Raw genomic sequence first — 12,724 nt, forward strand, 5'->3', positions numbered from 1 at the left:
ATTGAATTTGAAAAATCCCAAAATAAATTTGAACATATTATCAAGTTGGATTGGATATGTTAGTACAACAATTATTTTTTACATGATTATTTAAGATTACTTATGTTATTTATGAATCTCATTTAGATATCACCGATATAATAAATTCAACACATTTCACATTGGTTGGTGAACTAACGTAAGGTGGACAAATTGGTCTAGTCAGAACCGATATTTTATGCACCTAGTAAAAGTGAAAAAAAAAAGTTGATAGACATATTATATTAGTTGTTTGAAACAACCGATGTAATATGTGTTATTAGGAATATATTGATAGATATATTACATGGATTGTTTGAAAAAATCATTGTAATATGTGACTTTTGAAAAAAGAAACACCATATATTACATCAGTTTTAGGTAAAATTGATGTAATATTTTTTCTTTTTTTAAGAAAATCATTAATATGTAATTATACCTACAAGAATAAATTAGTGAAACTAAGAATAATAAAAAAAATACATTAAAATATAAGATAATAATTAAAAAGTTAGATATGTTAGAAACTAATCGACGTAAATTATAAGTGGGTAATGTTAAATAATTAAAATTGAGTAAAATGGATAATTGTAGTCGAATTAAAACAACGGGTTAAAATTTTATGAATACCTGACTTCACCCAAATTTATATTTTAATATTTATAAATTTGTAATATATTTTAAAATTTATTTTAATGTGATATTATTTTGTTAAAATTTAATAGTAAGTTGTATAAAATCATAAATCATTATAATAATCACTATGAAAATTATACATGTCATTTTCTTTTATTTAAAGATTCACTATATTTATGTCATTTATTAAAAATAATATTTTCATTAAAAAATGACTTAATATAAATTTGTAATCCAAAAAATTTACTGAATTATCCCGCAACCTAAACAACCTGGAAATGATTATTTCGATAAACTAAATGGTCAAATATGAATTTTAAAATAATAAATTTAGATTATACTAGAAGGGTCAAGTTGAATTCAAATCTAATCCAACTCGACCGATGCTCAAGCCTACTTCTACTTATACTGAAAGATAATATAAGTAATGTTTTTACAAAAAAAGAATGTAAATTCTCTAAGGTGAAGTAAGAGAAAAATTCACTCTAGAAGATTTTTCAAAGTTTAATTCAGTAAATAAAAAATCTATGAGTATATAGAGTTGGTATGAGGACTTGGAACATAGATAGTACTCGATCCTTAACTAAGGACACTTGTTTTGGTACACCAAATAGTCTCAAATGGCTTAAAAGTTGAGGTGAAAGGTAATTTAAATACACATTTCTCTTTCAATGCTACAAAACACTTTTAAAGACAAAAGCACGACAAAACTTAAGACTCTAGCAAACAATCTCTCAAATACAGTAATTGAATCTAATATAATTATAATTATATATATATATATATATATATATATATATATATATGAATAATCACTTGAAATTAAAATTAAGTTAAATTCAATTATTAGATAAACATGTGCTAATTGTTAGTAGAAAAATTTAAATTGTATAACATAAATTATTTCGTAAATCTATATATATTTGTTTTTCTTATAAATTAATATATATATATATATATATATATATATATATATATATATATATATATATATATATATATATATATGTATATTTTGAATTTTAATTATGTTCTTTTATTAGTGGATTGATTGCCATTCTATTTTCTTAAATATTATAAATACGGTAAAACACATTATAATATCCAATTTTAGTAACTTAAAACTAATAAAATAGAATACATCATCATAGTATTCAAAACAAATAATTCCAGTGTATCAAGTATATTATTACAATCTTACAACTGCTAGAACTATAAAAATATTTATACACTCAAATTAAACCAACAAACTCTATACAAAAACTGACCCAAACCAAAGCTCCCCAAGACCTTTCACTACTCTAACTGATAGCTCCTAATCCTCTAGAGGTGTCTCTAAACCTGCAACTTCGTCTGCTCCCACAGAATAAGTGATCATCACAAAAGAAAAAGACAAACAACACAAGAGAACACAGAGCACACAAAAGGGTAAGCTAGTGTACAAAAAAGAGTTATCCTAAAATAAGTAAATATTGTCACTTTCACACCAACATAGATAAAATAGATATGTATATGAACACAAAACAGTTCACACTAAAGTCAATTATCTAGATACATGCCCTTAACATAGATTTAACTAAAGGTGTGCACCTATGAATGTTCATAGACTCTGCAGAGCCTAGCCTCAAAGGGTTATCACCCAAGCACACAGAAGGTAAATCTCCTTTGTGCCTAGGACCAAAACAGTCCAATGACTAGGACCTTCTGTGATTCTCACCACTTAACTCATTATACTATGTTTGAGTGTGAATGATTATTAGAGTTCAAGATATCTCCTTACTAAAATCTCCTATGTCAAGGCATACACTAAAGTTATCACTACCACCAACAATTTCTCCTTGAAATTCCTTTAATATCATTATCATAATACATGCTCACACAACAATTTCACCTTAATTCAATAACAATTCATATTCATAAACATAAATAAGGTTCATTGCAAAACTACTAAAACAACTGAAGAGTAAAACCGAGCCAACAGAGGAAAATGGCACTCAATAGTGGCACTCAACACCATTCTCCTCGCAAAAAGTAACGCTCAACGGCGAACTCTGGCGCTTAGGGCCATGGAGCCAGAATGATCCCAAACCTATAGTCCAAGCTTGCGCTCAACGCCACTTTGATACCGCTTAATGTTGTATCAGTTGACATCAAATGCATTTTGTGATTTTAAGTGAACTTGGACCTGATCAATTGCTTAAATTGGTACTCCTTTCGCAATGCATTGATTTAAAACAATTTTAAACATGAAAATTTTTACCAGTTTGCTCAATTGTTCAGATTATAACTTCTCTTAGTCACACAAACCCAAACACAAACAAGCAAAAGAAACATGAACAAATCATTCAAACCATGCAAACCAAACACCATACTCACCACAAATCAAATTTATCAGAAACACTAAAGCATATTCTCAACATAAAATTAACCAATGAAAATTTCTAAATTAAGGAAATGGGACTTATTCAATTTATTAATTTGGTACTCCGCTCGTAGTGCTTTGGTAAAAAATAGTTTTAGAATATTGAGCTCGTACCAGTTCACTTAATTGCTTAGATTCTTATTCCTTTAATCAACAAAAAATCAACCAAAACACTCAAGCATGAAACAATCATTCAAACCACGCAAATCAAATTAGCTATACACATCAAATCAGATTCACCAGATTCATCAGAAACTGACAAATTTCCATTTCCAACATGCAATAATGCAATAACATGCAAAATATCAAATTGATAAACTCACACACACAGATAAAGACTAGTTTCCCTCAACTTGCAGGATTTCTATTTACACATAGAAACATCACAAGAATGATTAGAACATATTGTTATGATCACTAATCAATAGAAACTCATATTGATGACTAAAAAGTCGCATGCAAGTGAAAGAAGACTCACATGAAACAAATAATATAAATGGACCAACAAAAATAGCTAAAACTCAACTTATGCAAACAAAGAAATTGATCGGTTCAAATTAAAGAGTTCACCGCGAGGATCACTCCTACAGTCTAAGATCTTCATTCAGACAAATAATGAAAGAGAACTCCTAAAGAGAAGTCACAAAAGTTTAGAAAAAGTGATTTTCAGATAAATAATGTGTTTTAAAATAATGAAACTCATTTATAATAAAATTATTTATACTAAAATATTTTAATATTAAAATAATCAAATCTTACTACTTATAAATTATTATCAGTTTCAAAATATCATTTTTTTTAGAGTTTTACGCACATGAAAAATTAAAAGGAAAAAAAATGTGATATTCATAGAAAGGGAACGGATAAAAGAAATTACTCCTTTGTGTATTGTCAAAGGTGTGCATCATTATTTATTCCTCCAACCTTTGAGGAGTAAGTTGTCGCTCCTTTGATTGATTCCTTCACGTGCTAAGTAGTTTGCAAAAGCATAAAACTTTTTTGTTGAAAAAAAAAAGGCAATACCAAAGTGAGTATATAATATAAAGTTTATCACTCTTTTTCACCATGCCAAAAAGGAAAATATCATTATTATTTCAGGTCACTTAGATTTTTGTTCAATCCATAGAAGAAAAAAAAAAGGGAGAGAGGAGAAGAAGAAGAAGAACCATATTAATTACACTTTTTTTAAATAGCATTTTGTCTCTAAAATATTATATTACACATGGAAAGACTGTTTATGGTTGAGTTTCAAAGTGGATCACATATTTCATTTCTGTAAATAATACTCCAAATATCACAAATAAGGTCATTTTTGTTTATGAATGCATTGTATTTATGAAGAATAATGCCATAATAAGATTTTCCTAAGATTTGTTTTTTATAGTGTTTGAAATAATCACACATTGAAGGTTGAAAGAGAGATGTTAGCTTTTGGTAAAGAAAGGAAATGAAAAAGCTAAACACATGTCACAAGTCATTTAATACCTCAACACCCTCCTCACAAAATGTATTCCCAACATGCATAAAGTTTGTATATTCTTCAACATCATCATTCTATTTTCATGTTTTTATTTAATAATTTTGAATTTATGAACTTCTCATTAAAAAGGGTGTTTGATCTGGTGGATGGCAACCATTAAATAAACTTTTGGGACAGGGGAGTACAGGGTACCTCATGCCTTAAGGTATTGTCGCTGTTACCTCACCAGTAACACTTTGGAAAATTATAATACTTTTTTGTTTACTTTTATTCTCGTTCATTGATTCAAATAATTTCATTTTTACTATTTTTTTTCCATTTTCTCATTTTTTTTTTCTCCCATGCCCTTCATCCCAAAAAGAAAAAAGAAAAAAAAAACTGTTTGTCTTATATTGGAGGACTGTGTGCATTTGATTTGTTAATGACAGGCTGTGAAGACAAGGTGGAAGGACAAAGACATGGATGATGCATTCTTATCATTGCCCCCCTACATCATCTAAATTTACCATCTTGCTTTTTCTTTCTACTTTCCGACTTATAATTTTCAAAATAGTTTTTCTATAATATATATATATATATATATATATATATATATATATATATATATATATATATATATTTTGTGAAATTTTGACAAAAAGTTCAGGAATGTCAAATTATATTTTTTATATATAAATTATTTTTTTAATAAAAAAAATTATTTCCCCATGTGTACTAAAAACAAGCATATATAATGATAGAATTCAAAAAGAAAATGATTATAACATTTTAGATAAGTATGTCATATTTAATCTGGTGGATGTGGTCAAATTTGAGAATCTTTGTGGGACCACATTTCAAAGAATTTTGACATTCATTATATGTAACTATATGAATTTTAGAAAATTGTTTTTTCATTTTCTTCAATTCTTGGACTCATGAATTTTTTTTCAGTTTAGTTGATCTAGATGCATTTTTTTTCATCTTTATCACAAACCTTCTTCTTGAAAAAAGAATTCATCACAATTTTTCTAATATAAATTTATCACCTCTCACTTAGAAAAGGATAAATTTATCATCTCTCAATGTACACAATAGACGAATTTATCACATACAAGAAGAAAATAAAATGCTTCAAAAAAACAAAAATTTAGAAAATGAACTTACTCTAAAAAAAATTTGATCAAACCAAAATGTTACTTTACTTCTCAATTTCACCGTAATACAATTTAATTTTAAAAAAGAATGAGAGACGAGGAAATAAAGATAATTTAAATATATTTTTTCAATATTTAAAGTGTGTTTGTTTCTAGTGACAGAAACTATTTATGCGTAAAATTGTAAAGATTGTTCGAAAATCAAAATAATAAACGTGAAAAATGAATAACTATTGTTCCGTTTCCTTTCTGCTCATACATGGGAAGAAAAGCAAGGAAAACTATTTTTAATTTTTATAATAATTTATATTTAAAAATTATCTAATAATTTATTGAACAAATAAATATTATATCACACCTAGCCGGTTCCGCTAGCATACCAACACATATCACCCTTGACCGACAACCCATATCGGACAAGGCTGGAAGACTGGTGTACCACACTTAGCCAAACTCGACCAAATAAGTAAGCAATGTGTATATCAAGACAGCCAAGTATCCAGCCTAGGCCGAGTTAGCCTAACTTGTACCGGTTTTAACCTATACATCTGAAGGAATGATTTACACCTCGTATAACCAATATAGAAGTCGTCAAGGTAGGTAGCCGGTCCAGGCCGCCTACTCCAGGCCGACAACTCTAAAAGACAGTAAAATAGAAGCTACCTTCAATAGGTCTTAAGGGCTTGGGGATAGGGCCCAGGCCCACTCATGGCCCAAGCTAGGACCCAAGTCGAGGTCCAGCCCATGGGGCAATCAGACATAATTAATGCTCTATAAATACGAATGAACCCCAGTAATTAAAGGTACGCATTCATTAATCACTGATTTGACTCTCTGAGAGCTTTGACTTACTTGAGCTTCGGAGACTCTTCTGCAGGTAACCCCTCCTGGGTTCAAGCTGGCATGTATCAATCGGGAAGAGGCCAACTGAAGAGATAGCGGACTACATGGTAAGGTGACACTTGTGCCTAACTTATCTTATTTGTTCTCTGCAAGAACAATTGGCGCCCACCGTGGGGCACAAGACGAACACCTTTAGTACCCGTTTTTCTCTGAAGATGGTTTCCACCCGCAGCAAAGCTGGAGTGAACAAGCAAGCGGATGCTGGTCCCTCTGGACCTCCTAGCATCACCCCTGATCTGGCCGCCATCCTAGACGGCCAAGCAAAGATGCAACAGGAACTCGCGGATTTGAAGAAATGCAGTGCTGAAGAAATGGAGACATTGAGACAAGAAAACTCTCGCCTCAGGCGAAGGATCGAGGCCGATCCCAATCTGAAGGGAAAAGCCAAAGAAACCTCTAAAGCTGTGAAGTCTCCGGCTTTCCAGCCTACAGAGGAAGAAAGTGAATACAACCCCACCCCTCACACCTTCACCACCACCCAACAGACACTCGTTCCCTCTACCCATCCCCATCACTTCCCATCTGGTCAACCGGGACTTACCGCACCCCTAACCCCTACTGCCCCCTTCCTACCACCCAGATCCCCTACAATATACCCACCGCCCTACACACCACACATATTCCACCCTATAACCCACAATACCTCCCCACAACCCACATCCCCCCTCACAACATCACCTCTACCTTTCCCGCTATGATCAACCCCTACTTAAGTGTGTCACGGCAGAGCAAGCCCAATATATCATCAAAGAGCTACACGAAGGAATTTGTGGTTATCATTCCGGTGCACGCACCATGGCTACAAGAGTTCTCAAAGCCGGATACTTCTGGCCCACTATAGAAGCAGACTGCTAGGATTATGTCAGGAAATGCAAGCCATGTCAGAAACATGGCAACCTTATTCACCAGAAACAGGAACAACTACATCACATACTATCCCCATGGCCATTCGCTAAATGGGGAATGGACATCCTCGGCCCTTTCTCACCCGGCAAAGGGGAGGTAAAATTCCTAATTGTAGCTGTCGATTATTTTACCAAATGGATCGAAGCCAAGCCGCTAACTACCATCACGGCCCAGCAAGTTCAGCAATTCGTGTGGAAGGACATTATATGTAGATATGGTGTACCACATACCATCATCACAGACAATGGTCGACAATTTATTGACAAGGAGTTAGCCAAATTCTACACCGGCCTAGGCATCAAGCACATCACAAGTTCTGTAGAACATCCACAAACCAATGGACAAGCAGAGGCAGCAAATAAAGTCATCCTCGTAGAGCTGCGCAAGAGGTTGGATACCGCCAAAGGTCGATGGCCTGAAGAGTTAATAGAAGTACTATGGGCTTACAGATGCACCCATCAATCATCAACAAACGAATCCCCATTCAGCTTAGTCTACGGCGCAGACGCCATGATACCAGTAGAAATTGGCGAACCATCCCTGCGCCGAGAACTATACGACCCAACCCACAACCACCAAAACATGGCCTTACATCTCGACCTCCTACCCGAACTCAGAGAAAAAGCTCAGATACGCAATCTAGCCGCCAAACAGCGAGCTGCCAGGAAATATAATGCAAATCTACACCCACGATCATTTGTCGTCGGAGACCTAGTATGGAGAATGGCCAGCAGTGCTAGAAAGAAGGATGACAAGTTCTCCACCAATTGGGACGACCCATACCGCATACGAGAAGATGCAGATGGAGGAGCTTATCGCCTAGAACAATTATCTAGGGAAGAGATTCCCAACACATGGAATGTATCCCACCTCAAGTTCTACTTCAGCTGAATGTGTATTGTAATCGAACCAATACTTGTAACCCCGGGTGTACTCTTTTCCCTTACTTGGTCTTTTTTCCCTAAGAAGGGTTTTGGCCAAGGAGGTTTTAACGAGGCACCCCTATTCAATAAATAAAAAGAAGGGTTCCCTACTTTACGACTCTCTATGTGTTTTTTCTCATGCTTAATTCGTTTAAGTTCCCCACCCTTACCCCAAGTAAGCGGCTTGGGTCGAACACCCTTATCTCATGCTTAATTCGTTTAAGTTCCCCACCCTTACCCCAAGTAAGCGGCTTGGGTCGAACACCCTTATCTCATGCTTAATTCGTTAAAGTTCTCCACCCTTACCCCAAGTAAGCGGTCTGGGTCGAACACCCTTATCTCATGCTTAATTCGTTAAAGTTTCCCACCCTTACCCCAAGTAAGCGGCCTGGGTCGAACACCCTTATCTCATGCTTAATTCGTTTAAGTTCCCCACCCTTACCCCAAGTAAGCGGCCTGGGTCGAACACCCTTATCTCATGCTTAATTCGTTAAAGTTCCCCACCCTTACCCCAAGTAAGCGGCCTGGGTCGAACACCCTTATCTCATGCTTAATTCGTTAAAGTTCCCCACTCTTACCCCAAGTAAGCGGCCTGGGTCGAACACCCTTATCTCATGCTTAATTCGTTTAAATTCCCCACCCTTACCCCAAGTAAGCGGTCTGGGTCGAACACCCTTATCTCATGCTTAATTCGTTAAAGTTCCCTACCCTTACCCCAAGTAAGCGGCCTGGGTCGAATACCCTTATCTCATGCTTAATTCGTTAAAGTTCCCCACCCTTACCCCAAGTAAGCAGCCTGGGTCGAACACCCTTATCTCATGCTTAATTCGTTAAAGTTCCCCACCCTTACCCCAAGTAAGCGCCCTGGGTCGAACACCCTTATCTCATGCTTAATTCGTTAAAGTTCTCCACCCTTACCCCAAGGAAGCGGCCTGGGTCGAACACCCTTATCTCATGCTTAATTCGTTTAAGTTCCCCACCCTTACCACAAGTAAACGACCTGGGTCGAACACCCTTAACATACAATCGATTGCATCACACATACACCACATATCATCAAAACCCGACATACACAATAACATACACAACCTTAATCACATTTAAACATAAGTGCACGAATGTACCAATGTAACGTAATGTACCAAATATTACAGACATAGGCTCAAATAATATTCTCAAATCAATTAAAACTGAGATCATATTTTGCTGCATCAGGTGCCACCTTCTCGGCATCGCCCGCTCCTTTCTCGTCCTCTACTACCTTCTCCTCCGCCCCCTCATCTGCACTGCTCTCGTCCTCCGTGACCAGCTTGCCGTCAACAACGTCCTTATTCACATCAAACTTTGAATCTGTAATGTCCACATCCTGATGGAAGAAGGTCGCCTGCCGCAATCCTTTCTCAAAACCATTGATGTGCTCCTGAATGATGCTATTCTTCAGATCATCAAGCTCACCAACAGCTCCATCATACTTGTCCTTCAAGTCATCGTAGTCCTCCTCCAATTCCCCTATCTGTTTACTCAACTTTTCTTCAGAGTCCAAGCAACGAACCTTCCATGTTGCCAGCCTTTTCCTCTATGCTTCCCAACTCTCCTTTGCCTTCTCCAATGCAGCCTTCTCCTCCTCCAGTTTATCCACCTTACCCTGCAACTCCTCCACTTTTTCCCGGCCACCCTCCTTCACTTCCCTCCTATAAAGCGACCCCACACGCCGGCTCAAAACTAAAGCCTTGCTCCCAAATTCGACCATTGTTCTCACAATGTGCTCCGCGTCCATGTTGTCAATAGAATTTACAACGGTATCCGGGAGGGTGATTGAAATATCCTTCCTCACGAATATCTCCGGCAACTCGATCAACCCAGCTTCCGGCCCCTTCGCCCCACTAGCCGACCCCGCCCCGCTAGCCGTTCCAAGCAGGGCTGCCCTTACTTTCTTCACATCTTTTCCCTTCCCGGGTCAAGGCGGAAGCTCAACCTTCCTCTTTGTCCCGCCGTGGACGTGCACCTCCACCACCGATTCTTGTAAGTTGGGAACATTAGTCTTCCCAGCCGCCTTGGCCTTAGCGGCCATTTCTTTCCTCAACGTCTGAAAGAGCGCCAGATTCTTCTTTCCAGACTGCGCCATATGCCCTACAATAACACATCACAACTCGGATCAAAACAACTTAGCATTATTAACACAGCTTAAGTAATAAACAGATACCTTCGATATCTATTATCGAGTGCACCGAATTATAAACCCTAACTAGGCCCTTAGTGGGCAACTTATCGACAAACTTCAACAACATCCCCACCACCTCCTTATCACCAGCCGACAACTCCTCCACTCCCTTGTCTTTATACCGGGAAGGATTGCTGGTCCAACTAAAGGGAAACTTGGTACTCCCATCCGCATTCAAAAAGTGAGCTTTGCCTCCTTCCTAGACGACAACCTTGAAGTACCCATCCTTGAAATGCTTGAAAGATTGGGAGAAGGCATCCAGTCTGCTGATGCTAGGGCGACTTATCAAGGATAACCAAGTAGCCGGCCGTCGAGGTCTGGTGTCGTAAAAATACAAGAAAGCGTAAGGAGTGGGCTCTAAGTATAAAGATTGGCACAAAATGCGGAAGGCCTACAGATAGGCCCAACTGTTCGGATGTAACTGTGTAGGTGCCACATTCAACGCCCGCAATACGCCCATAGTAAAATCGTCTAGCGGCAGTCGCACATGAAGTTGAGAGAAGTGGCACATGTATATGTAGAAAAACTTTTCGGCAGCCCCCTCCTGCCCATGGCATACCCGGTCGATAGCACTGACCCTCTCCAGAGAAACAATGTCCCCACTGACACCTTTGGAGATAACAGGTGTGCAGTTCAACCAAGAGTTCAGTAGACGGGACCACCTGAACAAAGACGATTGATCACGAATATCAGCAGCCACTCACCCGTAGCCGCCTTTCGCCGGCCAGTTGCTCTCCTCCAAATCTTCTGGGGGATCCTCTCGAACCTCCCTCACAACCTCCATTGGCATCCCACTTGTAACAACCCCAGAACTCGTACCCTCGTCATCAAGTCGCCTATCTTTACTCCTCTCCGACTCGGTACTCTCGCTACTACTAGACGTAGACATGCTATCACTACTAGACATACCTGGTTTTGTTTTTTCGAGAAGATGTCGGTTGCAATTGGGAACTAGTCGGACAATATAACGTGCACAAGATCTCTGAATTCAGGATTATCACAAATGAAACAAGTAACCCCTCATCTGTTTTCAAATTCATATTTATAGTCCACGATCCCAAACGACGGAAACTCTTCCTGCCAAAATAATACCCCAGACCAATTGACACCATCATTGCGAAGGATATGACATTTAAAAACGACGGCGCCAAAATTTTTTGGATTTGACCACTAACACCCCTTCACCTACCCCCTGAAGGTTACCACTTTTTAGCCTTAACACTATTCACCACACTTAAAGGCTGGGGGACTGGTGTATCACACCTAGCCGGTTCCGCTAGCATACCAACACATATCACCCTTGACCGACAACCTATATCGAACAAGGTTGGGGAACTGGTGTACCACACCTAGCCAAACTCGACCAAATAAGTAAACAATGTGTATATCAAGACAGCCAAGTATCCAGCCTAGGCCGAGTTAGCCTAACTTGTACCGGTTTTAACCTATACATCTGAAGGAATGATTTACACCTCGTATAACCAATATAGAAGTCGTCAAGGTAGGTAGCCGATCCAGGCCGCCTACTCCAGGCTGACAACTCTAAAAGACAGTAAAATAGAAGCTACCTTCAATAGGTCTTAAGGGCTTGGGTTAGGGCCCAGGCCCACTCATGGCCCAAGCTAGGACCCAAGTCGAGGTCCAGCCCATGGGGCAATCAGACATAATTAATGCTCTATAAATACGAATGGACCCCAGTAATTAAAGGTACGCATTCATTAATCACTGATTTGACTCTCTGAGAGCTTTGACTTACTTGAGCTTCGGAGACTCTTCTGCAGGTAACCCCTCCTGGGTTCAAGCTGACATGTATCAATCGGGAAGAGGCCAACTGAAGAGATAGCGGACTACATGGTAAGGTGACATTTGTGCCTAACTTATCTTATTTGTTCTCTGCAAGAACAAATATAATTAATTTAAATTAAATATTTATTCTTTATTCTAATATAATGAATACTTAAAATATATTAATTTAAAATTACTTTTAAAAGTATATTTAATTAATTAATTTTATTGAAAGATATTATTTATCAATCTATCAAATTATTTAGAAATTTTGATAAATTTTCTCTTCATTTC

The sequence above is a fragment of the Vigna unguiculata genome, chromosome 9 (assembly GCF_004118075.2).
Source record: "Vigna unguiculata cultivar IT97K-499-35 chromosome 9, ASM411807v1, whole genome shotgun sequence".
Classification (NCBI taxonomy): domain Eukaryota; kingdom Viridiplantae; phylum Streptophyta; class Magnoliopsida; order Fabales; family Fabaceae; genus Vigna; species Vigna unguiculata.